This window comes from Gorilla gorilla, chromosome 17, assembly GCF_029281585.2.
Source record: "Gorilla gorilla gorilla isolate KB3781 chromosome 17, NHGRI_mGorGor1-v2.1_pri, whole genome shotgun sequence".
NCBI lineage: Eukaryota > Metazoa > Chordata > Mammalia > Primates > Hominidae > Gorilla > Gorilla gorilla.
In genome coordinates, this window is record NC_073241.2 from 30,914,370 (window position 1) to 30,923,470 (window position 9,101).

General features: G+C 38.2%; 1 pseudogene; it reads right to left on the reverse strand.

Moving 5' to 3' along the window:
- Window positions 1-3,561: 3,561 nt before the first annotated feature.
- Window positions 3,562-4,790, reverse strand: LOC129528160 (putative vomeronasal receptor-like protein 4; annotated as a pseudogene).
- Window positions 4,791-9,101: the final 4,311 nt, after the last annotated feature.

The window sequence follows — 9,101 nt, forward strand, 5'->3', positions numbered from 1 at the left end:
ACAAAGGATGAATAACTAGAACAGATAAGCAGCTCAAACTACTGTATAGCAAAAAAATCTAGTAATCTGATCTTTAAAATGGGCAAAATATTTCAATAAACATTTCTTAAAAGAAGGCATATGAATTGCAAGCAGTTATATTATCAGAAACATGCAAATCAAAACTACAATGAGATATCATCTTACCCCAGTTAAAATGAATTTTGTCCAAAAGTCAGGCAACAGCAAATGCTAGTGAGAATGTGGAGAAATGGGAAGCTTGGTACTCTGTTGGTGGAAATGTAAATTAGTACAACCACTATGGAAAACAGCTTGGAGGTTTCTCATAAAACTAAACTAGAGCTTCCATATAATCCAGCAATTTCACTGCTAAGCATATACTCACAAGAAAGGAACTCAGTATGTTGAAAAGATGTCTACATTCCCATGTTTGTTGCAGCATTGTTGAAAATAGCCAAGATTTGGAAGCAACATAAGTGTCAATCAACAGATGAATGGATAAAGAAAATGTAGTATGTATACACAGTGGAGCCAGAAAAAAAGAATGAGATTCTGTCATTTTTAACAACATGGATGAGGGTTATTATGTTAAATGAAATAAGCCAGGCACAGAAAGACAAACTTTGCATGTTCTCACTTATTTATGGGCGCTAAGGATCCCACTGAGTTGAACTCAACGGAGATAGAGAGTAGAAGGATGGTTACCAGAGGCTGAGAAGCATAGTAGGGGGGCAGTTTGGTAGGGCCATGGAGGGAAGTGAGGATGGCTAATGGGTACAAGAAATAGTTAAAAAGAATGAATAAGAGGTAGAGGTACTATTTGATTGCACAACAGGGTATTTGTGCTGATAGCACAACAGTAGTATTTGTACTGATAACACAGTTTGTACTGGTAGCACAACAGTAGTACTTGATACCACAACACTGCAATTGTCAATAATTGACAATTATTATAATCAATAATAATTTAGTTGTACCTTTTAAAATAACTGAAATCATATAATTCAATTTTTGTAATACAGAGTAAATGCTTGAGGAGATGGATACCCCATTTACCATGCTGTGATTGTTACACGTTGCATGCCTGTATCAAAGTATCTCATGTACCCCATTTATACACACAACTACTGTATACCCACAAAAAATAAAAATAAATGTGATATAATAATCAGGTATGGTTTTGCTGGGGTATATATTACATTGTTGTGTTTTGCCTAGTCTATAGGATTACGGGGAATAGCTGTGGTAAATTCCCACAGAGGCAGTTGCAAAACTCCCTACACTTCTCTCTCCCATTTGCACTTTAGTTTGTTAAAATCTGCTAAAGCTGTTTCTAATTCACTACTTTGTAGCATTCTTTGGCTTTGTTTTGGAGGACTAGTAAATCAGTTAGCTAATATTGGTTTGAAAACCCTGAATCATAGGTCTTAAGCATTATTTGGAATTCCTTGGCAAACCTAAGGTGTCTTGAGTCAGATCAGGAAGTCCAAACATCAGAGCACTTAATTCGGACTTGGTGTAAAGTGTATATCTTATGTTTGAACCCACTCTTCCTGTGGGTTTTGTTTTAAAAGAAATGACTACTATTTTGTCTTCTGTAGCTATTTCTGGACCCTTTGTGGTTTAAGAAGGAATACAGGGAGGAGAAAGAGAAAAAAAAGAAATCATCCAGGCAAGGAAGTTTAGAAAGCAGAGGTTTAGGAGAAGAAAAAGAAGAGACAGTTTCTGGCAGCTTCCTGATTTTAGAAGCTGATTTTGCTACTTTTCTTTAATTCTGAGGTAGTTTCAAATATTTTGTTGTTACCTTTCTGGAAAGAAATAAGTTTGTCGTTTCTACTTTTGGATGTTTTTAGGTGCCAGCTAAAATACAACCCTCATTTATTTTCCTTGATGCGGAAACCTAACTTCTCTAATTTAGCATACGAGAAGACCAGTTTGGGAATATTTAAATTTCTTCACTTTGGGAACCTTAGATGTTGGTCGTCCTTAGTAAAATCCTCCCTTTACATAAATGTTTGCAAGAAGAGGTGCTGTAATTATCACACATAAAACCAGCTGGGGTGCCCAAAGGGGGACACTCTCCTTGCCTGTCCTCGATTTTAGAGATTTTTTTTCTCATTTTTCTTTAAAAGGAGTAGTTGAACTGTGGCTTGTCATTTGGTTAGAGGATCAGAGTGTGCAGATTGTGGATGAGACTCCATGGTGTCTATCACTGAGTCATTTCTGTCCTCTTGTATCTCCCAGTTTCTCTGTCTTGGCGTTTATCACCTCCAGGGAGATGCAAATCAAAACAATACCAGACATTACCTTATCTTAAGTAGAATGGCTATAATCAAAATGACAAAAGAGAACAAGTGTTGGCAAGGATGTGGAATAAAGGGAACTCTTATAAACTGTTGGTTTGAATACAAATTAATACAGCCACTATGAAAAACAAGTATGGAAGTTTCTCAACCTAAAATGGAACTACTGTATGTTCCAGCAATTCCACAACTAGGCATATAGCCAAAAGAAATAAAATCAGTATGTTAAAGAGATAGCTACACTCCCATGTTTATTACAGCACTATTGACAATGGCCAAGATATGGAATCAATCACAGTGCCCATCAAAGAATAAATGGATAAGACAACATGGTATGTAAACATAATGAAATACTATTTGGCCACAAATATATGGCATAATAAAATAAATGGCAGAATACAATTCTGCCATTTAAGACAACATAGATGAACCTGAAGGACATTATGTTAAGTGAAATAAGCCAGACATAGAGAGACAAATAACACAGGAATTTATTAAATGTGGAATCTAAACAAGCTTATCTCTTAGAAGTAGAGAGTAGAATGGTGGTTACCAGAGCCTGCGGTGGTTAGTGGGGAGGACAGGATGGAAAGATGTTGGTCAAAGGAAACATAATTATTATTAGATAGAAGCAATATATTTTACAAGATCTGTTATGCAGCACGGCAGCCATACTTAATTATGATATATTGCAGTCCTGAAAAATGAAAAGGTAGTTGATGTTAAGTGTTGTCACCACAAAAAACAAAAACTTTTAGATCATGCATTTGTTAATTAGCTAGATTTAATCATTTTATAATCTATATGTAATTCAAAACATACATAATAAACTTACACAATGTTATTTTCAATTAAAAACAAATTTTAAAATTATGCTTAAAAAATTTTTTATTCAAGCTAGAATTTGAATATAGCTAAATATCTTCAATAAATAAGAAAAATTAAAATAATTTCAAAAATTAAAACTAAGAGATTTGCTTGCCAATAGGAGCTGCGTAAGAGTGTACTCAAGAAGAAAATAACATTTTCCTGTATAAAGGTAAAATTAAAATGAAGGGGTGAGAGACAGACCTTGAGAATACAAAATCATAGTGGACATTGAATTGAGGAAAGCACAAAGTTCTTGGCACCAAAAAATTAAAAGATATTGAGATATTATAAAAGTACAATTCACATGTTTTATTTAAATCAGAAAGAAAATTATGTGCTTTTTGTATAATTTATTTGATTACAAAGAAATAATTTTTAGAAAATTTTATCACCAACTTGTTAAAAATAGATGGCACTTCCATTGCAACTTTTGCAGAATATTGATGATTCTTTTATCAGATCTGATTAGCACCAGAGGACTGACAGTGGCATGGGCATTGACCAAAAACTTGTGGACACCATAGGTGACAGGGCCAATTACCCATAACAGCATTGCGGATGATGAGAGGATGAAGTCCACTGAGTACATCAGCACAAAGAAATTCACCAGCATCAGGATGGTCTTGGTGGCCATTTTCACTAGAGAGGTCCTTAATATAAGGCTGCTGCTGTGAAAGTGCTGGGAGTGCCTCTGATGCCTGGACAAAAGAATGACCATGTATATAATTGAGAGCAGCGTGATTCCTATGAAGAAGGTATCTCTGGATAATGACAGCATAAGAAATAGCGCCCTGATGAGGACATTCATTGGGAAAAATGTGCAATATTTGCTGATATTCAAAATCATCTGGGTCATTGGAATAACCTACAGTGTAGATTATCATGTCACTACTGAAAGACAAATTGCTAAACCAAAAAACGAATAAGCCCAGGATATCGTATTTTGTAAATTTATGTTTAAATCTCACCAACCAGGAGGTGCTGGGGCTGATGGTAATGGCCTGGAGCATGCTCAGGAGGCAGGTGGTGCAGATTGAGAGGCCCCTCATCACCTTGTGCAAATAGAAGAAAGCTTTAGGCTGGGCGCGGTGGCTCACGCCTGTAATCCCAGCACTTTGGGAGGCCGAGGCTGGTGGATCACGAGGTCAGGAGATCAAGACCATCCTGGCTAACATGGTGAAACCCCGTCTCTACTAAAAAATACAAAAAAAATTAGCCGGGCGTTGTGGCAGTCGCCTGTAGTCCCAGCCACATGGGAGGCTGAGGCAGGAGAATGGCGTGAACCCGGGAGGTGGAGCTTGCAGTGAGCTGAGGTCGTGCCACTGCACTCCAGCCTGGGCAACAGAGTGAGACTCCATCTCCAAAAAAAAAAGAAAAGAAAGCTTTACATCTAAAGTTATTCTGAAAATTCAGTGACTCAAACATGTCTGGAGACAAAAACTCCATTGCAGTGAAGAGCATTACTAGGTGGACAAAGGCCAAATGACAGGTGACCAGGTCATGGGTCTTAGGCCTGTGATCCTGAAAGAATGTAAAAATGTGGAAGAGAAGATGGAAGATGTTGGCTGAGATTCTAATGCTAGCTTGACAATTAAAGGCATTTTTAAAAGATAACATAAGTGAAAACTGTGTTCATCCTAATGGCATAGAAGAAACATATTTTGTAGATCTGAAAAAAAATGACTTCATATCATCAATGTTCTTTCTTCAGTGTTTGAAATTATTACCATCATTATTATTTTTATTTTACTCACTTATTCTTGATTAACCTTGACGCTAAATTCTTGATAATATACCCCCTGCACTCTTTTCTAAGCCAAATAATTATATATATATATATATAATTATTACTCTCTATATATAATGAATACATTTACAATCATGCCTGTATAGGGTGCACACTATCTATATTCCTAATGCCCTTTGCCCTCCATCTTTAGAAATCAATTTTTGTTATTTTGTGTTCTCTCATTTTATTTTTAGCACCCAATTCAGTGACAGGCATATAAAATGAATCACATTTGCACAGTTGAATTGAATAAAATGTATGCTAAAGTGGAAAGACTCACTAAAGCAAACAATTAAAAATATATCCAATTGAGTCTTTCTCATGATCTATCACTTTGATACGGTTTATTCTTCACTCTTCCATGGTTTTTGATGCTTATGATTCTACTGGGCCCACCATGATAATTCATAATAGTCTTCTTATTTTTCATCAGCATATCAGCAATTTTGATCCCATTTGCAACCTTATATTCTCTTTGCCATGAATTGTAATGTATTTCCAGCATCTAATATCTTTTTTAGGGAGTGGGGAACATTATTCTGTTTATCCAAACCCTAATTAACTGTATGTCTTAGAAATGGTCCTGGTGCTTTCCCAGTTTATTTCACATCCCAGAGACTTACCATGTGAACTCTCTTCATCTCAGAACAAAATTTTTAATATTTGCCTCTCAGTTATCAACAAGATAAACACTACTTTTAATCATTTTATTTCAACCGAGGTTGCATTAAAATAGTCACACATGGTTCTTTTTCCTGAGACTTTACTTGATACAGGAATGTCAGTCTCCAATGAGAAAGATAATGCCTCTCAAGTTTTCTTGGGATATCCTCAATACCATAATACCTTGTAAAATTTTGCAGAACAATTTTGCAGTTGCCGTTTCATGTTATTTGGCCAGGATTCAGGTATCATTGTATCATTTTGCTTTAATCCATGGGTAAAAACAATTTATCTTCATGCATGAAATATAAAAAACAGTAAATTAGCACAGATTTGGGGGTGTATGAAGGTGTGTCTGGTTATATATTCAAAGTCATTTATCATTACACTGTCCCCTAAATAAAAATATGAAAGGCAATGCAAACATCTTGACACTTAGTATTCTTGTCTAATAAACACAAGTGACTGAGGTAAAAAATATTACTCTAAAACCACCAGATATGTTTGATTTTATAAAGGAAATATCATCTAGGTGATTAAATGGTTATTACTCTCTCTATAAAACTTTAGTAAGTGAATCCATGTATCATAAATGTCAGAATCAAACAATGAAAAGTTCCCACCAACATGTGTCTGCACCATCAGCATGGTTGAGTTCTGCTGTTAAGTTGAAATCAGAAAAAAAAAAAAAAAAAAACAAGGGGAGGCACCAAGATGGCCAAATAGGAACAGCTCTGGTCTACGGCTTCCAGCACTATCAACACAGAAGACAGATGATTTCTGCATTTCCAACTGAAGTACCTGGAACTGGTTGGACGGTGGGTGTAGCCCACGGAGAGGGTGAGCTGAAGCAGGGTGGGGCATCACCTCATTCAGGAAGTACAAGGGGTTGGGGGATTTCCCTTTCCTAGTCAAGGGAAGCCATGACAGATGGTACCTGGAAAATTGGGACACTTCCACCCTAATACTGCGCTTTTCCAACAGTCTTAGCAAATGTCACACAAGGAGATTATATCCCGCACCTGGCTCGGAGGATCACACGCCCATGGAGCCTTGCTCACTGCTAGCGCAGCGGTCTGAGATCGAACTGGGAGGCAGCAGACAGGCTGGGGGAGGGGCATCCGCCATTGCTGAGGCTTGACTAGGTAAACAAAGCTACCGGGAAGCTTGAACTGGGTGGAGCCCACCACAACTCAACGAGGACTGCCTGCCTCTGTAGACTCCATCTCTAGGGGCAGGGCATAGCTGAACAAAAGGCAGCAGAAACTTTCTACAGCAGAAGTTTCTACAGCCTTAAACTTCCCTGTCTGACAGCTCTGAAGAGAGCAGTGGTTCCCACAGAATGGAGTTTAAGCTCTGAGAATGGACAGACTGCCTCCTCAAGTGTGTCCCTGACCCCCAAGTAGCCTGAGAGACACCTCCCAGTAGGGGTCAACTGACACCTCATACAGCCAGGTGCCCCTCTGAGACAGAACTTCCAGAGGAAGGATCAGGCAGCAACATTTGCTGTTCTGCAATATTTGCTGTTCTGAAGCCTCTGCCAATGATACCCAGGCAAACAGGGTCTGGAGGGGACCTCCAGCAAACTCCAACAGACCTGCAGCTGAGGAATCTGTTAGAAGGAAAACTAACAAGCAAAAGCAATAGCATCAACATCAACAAAAAGGACATCCACACCAAAACCCCATCTGTAGGTCACCATCATCAAAGACCAAAGGTAGATAAAATGACAAAGATGGAGAGAAACCAGAGCAGAGAAGCTGAAAAGTCTAAAAACCACCGCACCTCTTCTCCTCCAAAGTGTCACAGCTCCTCCACAGCAATGGGACAAAGCTGGATGGAGAATGACTTTGATGAGTTGACAGAAGTAGGCTTCAGAAGGTTGGTAATAACAAACTTCTCCAAGCTAAAGGAGGATGTTCGAACCCATCGCAAGGAAGCTAAAAACCTTGAAAAAAGATTAGATGAATGGCTAACTGGAATAAACGGCATAGAGAAGACCTTAAATGACCAAATGGAGGTGAAAACAATGGCACAAGAACTACGTGACACACGCACAAGCTTCAGTAGCCGATTTGATCAAGTGGAAGAAAGGGGATCAGTGATTGAAGGTCAAATGAATGAAATGAAGTGAGAAGAGAAATTTAGAGAAAAAAGAGTAAAAAGAAATGGACAAAGCCTCCAAGAAATATGGGGCTATGTGAAAAGACCAAATCTACTTATGATTGGTGTACCTGAAATTGACGGGGAGAATGGAACTAAGCTGGAAAACACTCTTCAGGATATTATCCAGGAAAACTTCCACAACTTAGCAAGGCAGGCCAACATTCAAATTCGGGAAATACAGAGAACACCACAAAGATACTCTATGAGAAGAGCAACCCTGAGACACAGAATTGTCAGATTCACCAAGGTTGAAATGAAGGAAAAAAGGTTAAGGGCAGCCAGAGGGAAAGGTCGGGTTACCCACAAAGGGAAGCCCATCAGACTAACAGCGGATCTTTCAGCAGAAACTCTACAAGCCAGAAGAGAGTGGGGGCCAATATTCAACATTCTTAGTGAAAAGAATTTTCAACACAGAACTTCATATCCAACCAAACTAAGCTTCATAAGTGAAGGAGAAAGAAAATCCTTTATAGACAAGCAAATGCTGAGAGATTTTGTCACCACCAGGCCTGCTCTACAAGAGCTCCTGAAGGAAGCAGTAAACACGGAAAGAACAACCAGTACCAGCCACTGCAAAAACATGCCAAATTGTAAAGACCATCGATGCTAGGAAGAAACTGCATCAACTAATGGGCAAAATAACCAGCTAACATCATAATGACAGGATCAAATTCACACGTAACAATATTAACCTTAAATGTAAATGGGCTAAATGTTGCAATTAAAAGACACAGACTGGCAAATTGGATAAAGAGTCAAGACCCATCAGTGTGCTGTATTCAGGAGACCCATCTGACATGCAGAGACATATATAGGTTCAAAATAAAGGGATGGAGGAAGATCTACCAAGCAAATGGAAAACAAAAAAAAACAGGGGTTGCAATCCTAGTCTCAGGAAAAACAGACTTTAAGCCAACAAAGATCAAAAGAGACATAGAAGGCCATTACATAATGGTAAAGGGATCAATTCAACAAGAAGAGCTAACTATCCTAAATATATATGCACCCAATACAGGAGCACACAGATTCACAAAGCCAATCCTTAGAGATGTACAAAGAGACTTAGACTCCCACACAATAATAATGGGTGATTTTAACACCCCATTGTCAACATTAGACAGATCAACGAGACAGAAAGTTAACAAGGATATCCAGGATTTGAACTCAGCTCTGCACCAAGTGGACCTAACAGACATCTACAGAACTCTGTACCCCAAATCAACAGAATATACATTCTTCTCAGCACCCCATCTCACTTATACTTAAATTGACCACATAGTTAGAAGGAAAGCACTACGCACCAAATGTAA